This window comes from Macadamia integrifolia, chromosome 1, assembly GCF_013358625.1.
Source record: "Macadamia integrifolia cultivar HAES 741 chromosome 1, SCU_Mint_v3, whole genome shotgun sequence".
Taxonomy (NCBI): domain Eukaryota; kingdom Viridiplantae; phylum Streptophyta; class Magnoliopsida; order Proteales; family Proteaceae; genus Macadamia; species Macadamia integrifolia.
The window spans coordinates 16,722,953-16,735,665 of NC_056557.1; the positions used below are offsets into that span (position 1 = coordinate 16,722,953).

The 12,713-nt window shown below is 38.4% G+C and overlaps 1 long non-coding RNA gene across 1 annotated transcript in view; it reads left to right on the forward strand.

Moving 5' to 3' along the window:
• LOC122092800 overlaps positions 1-567 on the forward strand; it is a 1,113-nt gene extending 546 nt beyond the window's left edge. The window contains exon 3 of the long non-coding RNA XR_006144325.1: positions 441-567. This is a non-coding gene — a long non-coding RNA (uncharacterized LOC122092800). The remainder of the gene's footprint in view (positions 1-440) is intronic.
• The last annotated feature ends 12,146 nt before the right edge of the window (positions 568-12,713 follow it).

The following is a 12,713-nucleotide window of genomic DNA, read 5'->3' on the forward strand; positions in this document are numbered from 1 at the left end:
AAGACTTCTACATTAATTTGAAGCACTATACGAGAAAGCACTTCGGAAGTTAATGGCTGACCCGCAATGGAGAGAAGCATTAATTTCCTGCCCTCCTCATCGGAAGTCAATACTCCTTCGTACCCTTCAGTAGTTTGCTTCTTGAAAAGTTCTTTTAATTAGATAGATTGATAACTCTACTTGGATTGTGCCTTGACCCTACTTTTAACTTTGATGGTTTGCTATGTTTTCCTTCACTTTTTAAGATGTTATGGATGACTGTGTCTTGACTTTTTTTATAACTGTAGTATTTGATGTCCTGAATATTTTTTCATTGTACCTTGACACTACTTTTAACTTTGATGATTTACCATGTTTTCTTTCATTTTTTTAAGGTGTCTTGGATATTTGTTCAAAATTATGGTTTGATGTGTTTCCATATTTCTAATTTTATATTATAGGAATGGATCAAAGAATGATCGCATCTAGGGAACACATTGAACAAATGGAAAGGGATGACACTGATGCAGAAATCATGATGTGTATGATGTTGTTGATGAAAGCACGTGATTCATTATACACTAGAGATCCCATACCAGATAGTAAATTGATAGGACCAGAGCGAGTGAGTGAGGTTCTAAATGGACATGTAGACAGATGCTATAAACAGTATAAAATGGAACGCCATGTCTTCCTCAACCTTGAAGCATTAATGTGACAACGTGGTTGGTTGGAAGATAGTCGATATTTAAGAGTGGATGAGCAGTTGGCAATGTTTATATCTATCGTTGATCACAATGATAGGTATAGAGACATAGTAGAACACTTTCAGCGTTCTCTTATAGGTGAATACTTTAAGAAAGTGTTACGTGCTTTCATACTACTGGGACAAGAGAATATCAAACCTCCAAACTTCAATCGTTGCCCTAAACAGATTCTTGAAAACCAAAGCTCTATCCTTTCTTCAAGGTATGTTGCTTATAATTAAAACAATGATTATGTTGTTTTGTGGTTATACATGGTTTGATTTGATGAATATCCATCTATTGGTACTAGGACTGCATTGGAGCGATTGATGGCACTCATGTTAGTGCTTCTGTACCTCTACCCAAACAAATACTGTACAGAGGAAGGAAAGGAGATACGACCTGGAATGTTATGTGTGCATGTGACCTTGACATGAAATTCAATTTTGTGTACGCTGGTTGGGAGGGTTCTGCAAATGATTGTCGAGTATTCAATGAGACATTGAATAACCCTAAATTTGAATTTCCTCATCCTCCACCTGGTACATTCTAAATCTTAACCTCACCAGTTGATTATGCTCTATTTTACATATTGTGTTGATTCATTACTTTTCACTTTACGTGCTAGGTAAATATTATGTGGTTGATTCTGGTTATCCATCTACTACTGGGTTCTTGACGTCGTTCAAAGGACAAAGATACCATCTAAATGATTATAGGAATAGACGTTCAAGGATAGCAGTAGAGCTATTTAATAATAGACACTCTTCTGTTAGGAATGTCATAGAGCGCAGTTTTGGTTCTTTGAAGAAGTGCTTTCCAATTCTCAGCAAAATGCCATGTTTTCCACTGAACACCCAAACATGCATCATCATTGTTTGTTGTGCACTTCACAACTTCATTCAGGAGGAAGAAATTGCATACAAGAATTTTAAGGAGTTTGGTGAAAATTGGTGGAATCAGGAGCCTGAAGAAATTCAAGATTATGTACCACCGGCTCACATTAGTATAAGGTTAGCAGAAAGAAGAAGACAGATGGATGATCTTACGAAAAAGATTGCAAATGAGTTAGCTATTAAAGCCGGAATGGCTCAAATTACATGATTACATTTTGATGATTGGATTTAAACTTTGAAGTAGTGGGACATGTTTTGCAGTTAAGAATTAAGTTGGAAGATCTAATTTATGCCCTTAAGTTCATAATTAGATACTTTAAGAATTATGTCAATACTTGAATTTATTCTTGTTCATACTTTTATGTTATTATGATAGATCATATTTTTGTTGAAACATTTCATATTTCATATGGCAAGGAAACATAGCCAAATATTTCATATTTGAAGTGAACATCATGTTGTTGATATGGAGATATTCTTATTTTTCTCATTCAACTTAAGTTATTTGGGTAATAATGGTTTTCATAACTTAGAATTTATTAAAAAACCATTGACTATCCTTAGATTTTATTTAAAAATCACAACTTTGACACCCATGGTGAAGATGGCACTTTATGTAAATATTGGTTTCTAACAGAAATGATTCTGTTAAGTACGAACCATACATGTTTCTGTTTCTTTCAGGTTACAAAATCAATTTTTTTTTGCGATTACCATACAACATTTAAGATGCAGAATCACTTCAAAAAAATAGAAATGCAAAAAAGTGTGCTAGCCCCAAAATCATGTTAAAAAAACAGAATCGTTACAGTACAGAGCCTAAAGCTCCATACAGGATGGCACCAGCCGAATTGAGGGAGTTACAGACACAGTTGCAAGAATTATTGGAGAAGGGGTTTATTCAACCAAGTGTTTCACCTTGGGGTGCCCCAGTATTGTTTGTCAAAAAGAAGGATGGCAGCTTGCGTATGTGCATCGATTACTGGGAATTGAATAAGCTAACCATTAAGAACAATATCCATTGCCACGCATTGATGATTTGTTTGACCAACTACAAGGTGCAAAGGTATTTTCAAAGATAGACCTTAGATCAAGCTATTATCAGCTCAAGATAAAGAGCAGCGACATACCCAAGACAACCTTCAGGACTCGGTATGGTCATTATGAGTTCTTAGTGTTATCTTTTGGGTTAACCAATGCACCGGCAGCATTCATGGATTTAATGAATCGAGTATTTCACGATGTCCTTGATAAATGGGTAATTATTTTTATTTATGACATCTTGATCTACTCTAAGACAGAAGAGGAGCACACTCAACACCTGAGGATGGTATTGCAGAGGCTGAGAGAACAACAATTGTTTGCCAAATACAGTAAATGTGAATTTTGGCTTGAGAAAGTTGGATTCCTGGGACACGTAGTGTCTAAGAACGGAATTGAGGTGGATCGTGATAAGGTGAAAGCAGTAGTAGAGTAGGAAAGCCCTAAGAACGTTACAGAAATTAGAAGTTTCTTAGGTTTAGCTGGGTACTACCAGCGCTTCATTGAGAATTTTGCTCGGATCTCAGCACCAATTACTAAGTTAACCAAAAAGGGTGTAAAAATTGATGCGTAGAGGAATGTGAGAAAAATTTTCAAGAATTGAAGAAAAGGTTGGTGTCGGCTCCTCTGTTAACCATCCCTGAAGGCATAGGTGGAATAACAATCTACACTGATGCTTCTAAGGTCTGGTTGGGTTGTGTTCTCATGCAACGCGGTAAGGTGATAGCGTATGCATCTCGACAACTAAAGGAATATGAGAAGAACTACCCCACTCATGACTTGGAACTAGCTGCAGCCATTTTTGCCCTAAAGATTTGGCGACATTATTTATATGGGGAGAAGTGAGAGATATATAGTGATCACAAAAGTCTTAAGTACTTTTTCACTCAAAGAGATTTGAATATGAGGCAGAGGAGATGGCTCGAGCTCATGAAGGACTATGACTATGACATTCAGTATCATCCTAGCGAGGCTAATGTAGTGGCAGATGCGTTGAGTCGAAAGGCATAGACTGTGTCACTCTCATACTTAGCAGTCAGCTCGTAACTCGTACAAGAGGCAATGCTAATGGATAAAACCCTCTTATATGAAGGAGTAACCTTAGAGCTTGAACTTCAACTAGAAGACACTAAATGGTTAACTGTATCCTTGGTAGCTCTACAGGTGCACCCGTCTATTAGGCAAGAGGCGATAATGAAACAACCTTTGGATCCTGAGTTGCAACGGATCAGAATTAAGATTCAAGAGCAAACAATGAATAACCCTGATTTCGTTTAAGCCAGCGATGGGCATTATTGTTTCGAGGTAGGTTGTGTGTGCCCGATGATTTGGAGATACAAGACAAGATAGTGCAGAAAGCACATAGCTCCGAGTACTCACTCCACCTAGGAAATACAAAGATCTATAAGGACCTTAAACAAAACTACTGGTGGCCAAGCATGAGAATCACAATAACCCTATATGTGGCGAATTGCTTTACATGCCAAAAAGTAAAAGCTGAGAGACATCGACCTTATGGTACTCTTCAATCACTCTCAATACCAAAATGGAAGTGGGATAGAATTATGATGGACTTTGTCACCGGACTACCCGCACTCCTAAGGGGATGGACGCGATTTGGGTGATACTTGATCGGCTTACTAAGACTGCTCATTTCATTCCCATCAAGGCCAAATTCTCTATGGCCAAGTTAGCACAACTTTATATGGATAACATAGTGTGCTTGCATGGAGTGCCAATGAGCATTGTGTCAGATAGGGACCCAAGGTTCACTTTCAGATTTTGAAAAATTTTTCAGCATGCTTTGGGATCATAATTGAACTTGAGTACTGCTTTCCACCCACAGACTTATGGTCATTCAGAGCGAACCATACAGATATTGGAAGACATGCTCAGGGCATATGCAATGGAAATGTGTGGTAATTGGGAAGAATATATACCCCTTATGGAGTTTTCCTATAACAACAGTTATCAAGCTACAATTGGGATGGCTCCATATGAGGCATTATATGGTAGGAAGTGTAGAACTCATCTGTATTGGAATGAGGTAGGCGAACGTCAAATGTTAGGACCCGAAATGATACAGATGACATGTGACAAGGTCGATGTTATTCGAGAAAGGATTAAGGCAGCTCAGTCACGTCAAAAGAGTTATGCAGACACCCGTAGGAAAAACATTGAGTTTCAAGCAGGAGAAAAGGTGTTTCTCAAGATTTCACCCACTAAAGGGTTGTATAGATTCCATAGAAAGGGTAATTTGAGCTCGAGATACATTGGCTCATTTGAGATTTTGACTCGGGTTGGCTCAGTAGCATACATGCTTGCTCTTCCACCTACGCTCGAAAATGTTCATAATGTATTCCATATATCCATACTGAAGCGGAACATTCACGATCCATCGCATGTATTACCCATGGAACCAGAATATCTAAAAGCTAATATGACCTATAGAGAACAGCCAACTGAAATCTGGGACCGAAAAGTGTAAACCCTTCGCAACCGTCTCTCTTTAACAGTCACAGCATTCAGAGCTCTATAATCAACGTAGAAACTCCAAGTTCAGTCTTTCTTTTTCACTAAGAGCATGGGTGACGAGAAGGGGCTAGTGCTAGGCCTGTATAATGCCAGCTTCCAACATCTCAGCCACTAGTCACTCTATCTCAGACTTTTGGAAATGAGGATAGTGATATGGTCGAACATTGACTAGTTTTGTGCCCAGATGGAGATGGATGCATGATCTTGAGGTCGACTTGGAGGGAGTTCTTGGGGAACTTCAAACACCGATGCATAAGAAAGGAGAAGAGCTTCAAGCTTTGCATCATCAATATCAATAGGGGTCGAGGCCACCACTGGGAGAAGTTCCAAATGGAAGAGAGCTGCAAGAGCAATTGTGTCGAGCAGGCATTGGAGATGATGATACTATAATTGAGATGGGGACGGGGCTGAGTCTCCTTGTAAAAAAACCTTGTGGTCGTCGACGTAAAATTCCAAGGTAAGCTTACTGTAATCAAATAGCACGGGGCCAAGTTGAGATAGCCACTGCACTCCCAAGATTAAATTGGCTCTAGCCAGGGGTAAAATAAATGCATCAATTAAAATAGGGTGGCTGATAAGCTTAACTAGCAATTTTCGAACAACACCTTCAGTTGGAAGTCGAGCCCCATTTCCAGCCATCACTTCAATCGGAAGACCGAGATGATGTGCAACACAGGATTGCATAAAATTATGGGTACTTCCACCATTTACAAGCACTTGAATAGGGTTGTCAGTGAGGTGTGACTGTGCATCACACAAAAGGAGATTTTGTCTCAAGTATGGGGTTAACAAGTTGGGGGTCTGATGGATCTATTGAAATTTCCTGCACTCTATTGTTGGCAAATCCTTCATCATCTTCATATTCGAGTAGGAACAGTTGACGCGTCTTGCAATGATGTCTCGATGAAAACTTCTCATCACAATTGTAGCTACGAGACTGAAGACAACACGATTCGCTGAACTTTGATTCCTAGAGTCGGGCGAGACCCACTACGTGTGCTATGGAGGTCCGCCTAAATGCCATCACCTCGTTTCAAATCTCTGCTCGCATATCGGAGATAAAGCAGCTAAGTAAAAAGGAGGTGGATATGTTAGTTGTGCGGTTCACTAGGGACTCGAAGCGAGTCTGATATTCTACAACAGAAGATGTCTGAACAAGCTTTGCTAGAGCACCTTGAGCTGTTGGATTTGTGGATAAATTAATTATTCGGGTTGACTAAATGGGTGAGAATCGAGTTGCATGAACTGGTTCGGTCCACTCTCAAGTTTAGGGATATTGTGATACCCTACTTTTAAAACCCGATTTACTTACATGATTGACCCGATTTGACCATGTAGGACCCGAATCAGAGAGGGCTAAGGTGGGTTCCTTATAGACTATGATGGCAAGGGTGACTTTGAACACAGGTTGGCCAGACAAATTCGAGTTAGTGCCAAAGGAGACGGGTGTACCCAAGTCGTGTACATGCACGTATCATAAGGTCATGTAAGGGTAATGCTGGTATGTAGCCGTATCTTAAAGTATATATGTATTATATATCTCGTATCGAGAGTGAGATACATGCCGAGAGTCAAATTCCATCGAAATCTCAATTGTCTGGCTAAGTTTTGACCAACAAGTGGGCGGTCACAGGCCGGCGAACCCGCCCACCTGAGTGACCCACCCATGTGGTTACTAGATATTCTCTAAGTATAAATAGTACTTATTGTGTTTCTCCTTTTCTCATTTAATGCATTAAAGAGTTGGTGAGAAGAGTAAAGAGGAGAGAGAAAAGAAAGGAAGAAAGGAGAACGAAGAAGAAGAAGAAAGGGAAAGAAAGAGGAGGAAGAAATGATTTTAAGCGACACCGAGGTTTGATCTTCTCATTCTGACACCGGAAAAGTGATCCCCAACACGAGATCTATGATTTGAGGTGAGCGATAGCTATACTTTTTAAATTTTCACCAAATCCCAAGTGAAACCCTTGATTTGGGTAGAGTTCCTTGAGATCATGTAAATCCCACTTGAGATGATGAATCTAAGGTATAATAGATGGTCTATGTCTTGATTTTGAAGGTTTAAAGAAGTGTTTATAATATTTGAGAAGCATTGGTGATTTCTTGAGTTAAGAGGTGATTTTAGGGTTTTGGAAGAGTTCTTGAGCAAAGAAGGTAAGATTGCTTTTCAATCCTTAAATCTAACTTAGATCTAGGTTAGAATCATCTTATAAGACCTTAGATGTGTGGAAAATGTAATTGGAATAACCCCATTTGATTTTCCTGAGGTTGAGGAACGTTTCAAAGAAGAAAGTAAATTTCTGCCCCCATAGGTGGGCAAAGACCGGCAGGCGAAGCCGCCCGCCTGAGGGCGCTCACCTGAGGGGGCAGCACCTCAGTTCCCATCGGTGGGCAAGGATCGGCGGGCTATCCAGCATGCCTGAGAAGACCGGTGAGCAAAGACAAGTGGACTGTCTGGCCCACCTATTGGCCCCCCAGTATAATTTTTGAGCCCGAATAGGCCCAAAACGGACAGACAACCCTCTTTTATGATTTTAAACATGATTTAAACATCAAATCTCGTTAGTTTTGACCCCAAATTGGTGAAATGCTAACTTCATTCACTTATGATAGGTTTCACTAGAAATTTACGTTTCTCACGCCGGATCTCACCCCTACCGAACGTGAGCTTTTGTACCCAACATGTAAGTGGGGAGAGGACATTTGACTTTATTTAAGGCTTGTTTTGCACCATTAAATTGTATCTAGACTAGCCATATCATCATATAAATTATGTGTAAATTAGTCATTCCTCATATGCCATTCGTGCACATTGCTTGTGCATTCTAAACAAATGATTTATGATATGTGTGTTGTGCCTTACATTCTCAATGTTATATGATTGATGTGCTTATGTCATGAATGGTTGGATTACTATGCATGATGCATTATTAGACTAGACGTCGTAGTCAGCTTGGAAACGAGTGCATTGGTGGCCCGTGGAATGGGACGCGATGGCACTATGTAATCGTACTTTGTCATATAGGAGCATACGGTTTAGGATTATCATTCCTTGTGCTACGACCCTTCCCAATAGGGGTTGAGGTGTTGGGTTATCACTTGGGGAGAAGCAATGGTCACGGTTGTCGGGTCACTGTGGCGGTTAGACATACACCCAACTTGTCATTAGGAGAGTCGACAACCTCAGTGGTATATTCAAGAGGGCCAATCGTACTACTTTTAAATTACTGGGGTCAGCGCCTTTACTTTTCTGTCATTTATTTTTATATTGAGAGCCGGTAGTCGGCATGCTTTACTTTTCTAAGTACTCACGGTGGGCCTTCTCTGACAACCCTATGGGCATATCGTGGGATGGAGTTCACGACTCATACCCGGAGCATACGCGTACTGTGGTTGTAAGTAGCACATAACCAAAGACTTAGTAATGTTGTTTAGGTGGGTAAGATTTAAAATGAATTGCATAGCATATAATGCATATAGATGTGATTGTTGTGTGGTCTTTATTTTCACTACTAAGCTAGTGAGTTCATCTCACGTGCGCACCTCTTTTAGATGATTTTGTAGGTCACCCGCCTGAAGATTAAGAGTCGGGCCCCACAGTTGAGTTTCCTGATGAGGATTGGTGTATCCCTGAGGAGTATGTGCACGGTGCTGATTGCATGTGTGAGGGTTATACTGCGGGACCGCAATAATGACATCGTACCGGATTTTGCTTTTTGATTCTTTTGATGACCTCCCCTTTTTGTGTACTTGATACCTAAATTGTTATCATTTTTGTGTAGATATCATGCATGGGGGCTCACATGTACTTAGCTATATACTACAATTTGGGTATGGAGTATATTGAAGATATTTACACGTAATGTAAGTCTTCCACTAAACTTTTGAACACTTATCTTTAGATGTGAGTATGTTGTGGTGGGGTATTGTATCAAATGATCCTGGCAGGTTTGGGTTAACCGGAGTTAACCCGATCACCGATCCAGTTCTGTGTGAACGGGGTGTGAGAGATATGCTGGCCCAGCCCATTGTGGATTAGGGTTTTGGGTGCAGGACAGTATTATATATACTAGGTTTTGGGTCCCTACAGTCATGATTCACTCCTTTCCACTTTACCACTAAAGTGAGAGAACCAAGGAGATTTAAGGGACTGTAGAAGATCCATAACCAAGCCAAGAGAGCGAAAGTGGAAGTGACCAACATCAATAATCTTCAGCATACTAGGTGAAAGGTACAAATCGATTCTCCATAACTTTATTAGATTTGTGTTCTTGTGTTTTCCTGTGTGGTTTTCTCAATGGGTTTTCAGACTCGAACCCATAGGGAGTTATAACAGGTGGCATCAGAGCCAACCACACAGGACAAGAATCGATATGTAGTTTATATTTGAATCATATTTGTGAATATTTATGATGACATGTGTTGTTGCATACTTTAATTAATTTGAAAGACGGATTCGATTTATTACTTTATTGGATTTACCCTTGTTGTTTTTTTTATTGATCTCACATTGTTGGATTTTAAATCATTTAATCGGTGTTTGAGACCCAACTCATGGGTTTTCTTTTGTGGGAATGTTTGGGGTTCTGATCACCAGTGTATGATCTTCTTTGCCGAGAGTTTTGAGAGTGTTTTCCACTCTGATTAGTCCCAGTGAATAATGAAAAAACCATCTATATAACCCCCTGAACCCGAAAACCTTTTGTCCCTAGTTGTCTTTCATTGGAGTTTTGATCATTTGACTTTTATTGTCGTTTGACGACGGTTTTAATTGTTATCAGTCAGTGAAAGATTGGACATTGTCAGTGCATGTTTCGAGTTGAAAGAAGACAAAACTTCCTCTCTGTTTTTTTGACTTTGGGAAAAGAGGACGGAATATTTCCTCATGATTTATTTTTATTAAAAAAAAAGTCTGCAAAACAGTTGCAGGTGGGCGGCTGTGTTTTTTTGTTAAAGTAAATCAAAGAAAAGGAAAGATTAAATATGTTTATCTTTTTTTTTTACTTTTATTAACGGTTTTAATATTGTTAATCGGGCTAAGGTGGGCGTTCGCCTGACTTTGGTGGTTGGCCGTCGTCGACTGTAGCCGCCTCAAAGAATCGAACCCTAACAGAACCTTATGGTTCTATTTTTGTTCAAATTTGTCCCAAGGTTGAAGATGGACAGATCTGATATTAATAATTTTGTTATGGACCTAAAGGTCCTTTAAGGTTTTAAAACAAATTGTCATGGGCTCGTTCCATGAGTCTAAGTTAAATTCAAACCGTTCTAATGGGCTAAAGCCCACTGACTTGTTCTTACCAAAAAAAAAAACCTTAAAGGCTTGTTTGGTTTTTTGTTTCTTTGGAGTTTTTATTTAAACTGCTTTAAATGTCATTTTAAGGTTCATTTTAAGGTCAAATTGAAATCCCTTTTTTGCGTTGGATTCCTTGTTTCGGGTCACATTTAATGATCTAATTTTTAATATGACATGTTTATTCAAAATTTTATGTTGTATTTATTTTTAATCATTGAAACAAGAGTGCATAAATCAATGCTTTGAAAAATGTGTATATTATTGGTTACCATGAAATTGGGAAAAGTTTTTAAATTGAGATATGTTAATATGGAAAAGGGTGTAATCTTCCACTCATTCTTAGCTGCAAAGTAATTTTTTAGGAAACCATAAAAGGATGAGGTGGAATCCATCAAAGTGTACATCTTATTATTCCACGATTTTCCACAATGCAGCAATGTAGGTGACATTTGCCCAAAGGTAATGTCACCAAAGTTAAGAAAATGATAGTAACCTAGAGGTTTCTAAGCCCAAAGGTAAGGGAATTTCAAAAGTTATTGTTCTTTTCACAGTAAATATAGATTTGCAAGAGGACCAATGCATTTTTAGCCCAAAGGATAGGAATGTAGTTGTGATTGTGACTCTTGTATGGTTATTGTTGTCCTAGTGACATATTTATATGTATGTTTTGAATATAAAGATATATATTTCCAATGGGAAAGATATGATAGAACTGAGTGAAACCCACCAAAGTGGTACATTCAGTTCGATTGTATCTTTCTCAATAATAAAGGTGATACTTTCTCAAAGATTATGTCATCAAGGTTTGAGGATAATTATCCACATTTCAGAAAGAGACATTGAATTAGGAGTTTTTTTTTCCCATAAGTGATTAAATTCTAAAGTTAGTGTTGTTTTCACATTTAAAACAAGAATATAAGAGCATCAGTTAATTCCTATCTCAAAGGATAGGGATACAGTTTTAGTTGTAACTCTTATTTAAAATATATAGATGGTATTACATGCTTTTATATTATGATTTATATTTTGAAACATGACATGTATTGTGTTGTTGTTACTGCAGTAATAGGATGGTCATTCCCTCAAGTTATGTATCTTCCATCCCAATGCTCACTGGTAACAACTATCAAAAGTGGGTGGAGGAATTAGAATTGCATTTAGGTCTTCTTGACTTAGACTTGGCACTTAGGGAGCCTAAACCTAAGCCTCTCACAGACTCGAGTAGAAGTGCTGAAAGGACCAAGTTTAAGAAATGGACTAAAGCAAACAGAAAGTGCATACTGATTTTGAAAAAGGCAGTTCCTGAAATTATACGTGGGAACATAGAGATCACAGACACTACAAAAGAATTCCTGGATGATATTAAAGCTAGGTTTCAACACAACAAGAAAGCTGAGAAAATCACATTGATGACCAGTAATGAATACAAGGTATGATGGATATAGGAGTGTTATAAAATACATTTTCGGTGTAGCTACTGATGCTGGTAAACTTAAGGATCTTGGAATACAGATCGATAAAGAATATATTGTACACATTGTACTGAATACCCTCCCTAGTTAGTATAAGGTTATCCAGTCTACCTACATTGCACTGAAGGACGATTGGAGTTTAAATGAGCTTATTTCCATTTGCACTCAAGAGAAAGAAAAATTGAAACAAATCAGGTTTGAGAGTGCACATGCAACTTTTCACAAAGAATTTCTGGTGGACCAAGCAGAAGGAACAAGAATTTTTCCAACGAAGAAAGCTTCAAGCCATATGACCGGACTAATAGCTCTCAAGAACTTGACACATCTCAAAAGCCTCAGGATGAAAAGAAGACCAATAATGTAGAGTGTTTCTGGTACCATAAGAAATGACATGTGAAGAAGGATTGCTTTATTTTCAAGAAATGGTTAGAGCAAAGGAAGAATTCAGGGCTGATAAGTAGGATTATGCCAAAAAAGGGTGAGGTAGACTGATCACCAGTAGTTAGGATTTCTTTATATACAGTTATTTGAAATGCTTGATTAATGGGAGTGCTGATTTTGTTTAGTATTTGTTTATGTTTTGAACCTTAGCCCATATGTTTTAGGGCACAGTTTGATGAATTATGGTTAAGTTTTAGCATTTACATTATGGACATTTATTTCTTTTACTATTTGGTTTATGGTTTCATTTGAGAATGTTTTTATATGTAGTAATTATCTTAGTTATAGGAAATATTTTACCATAGTTCAA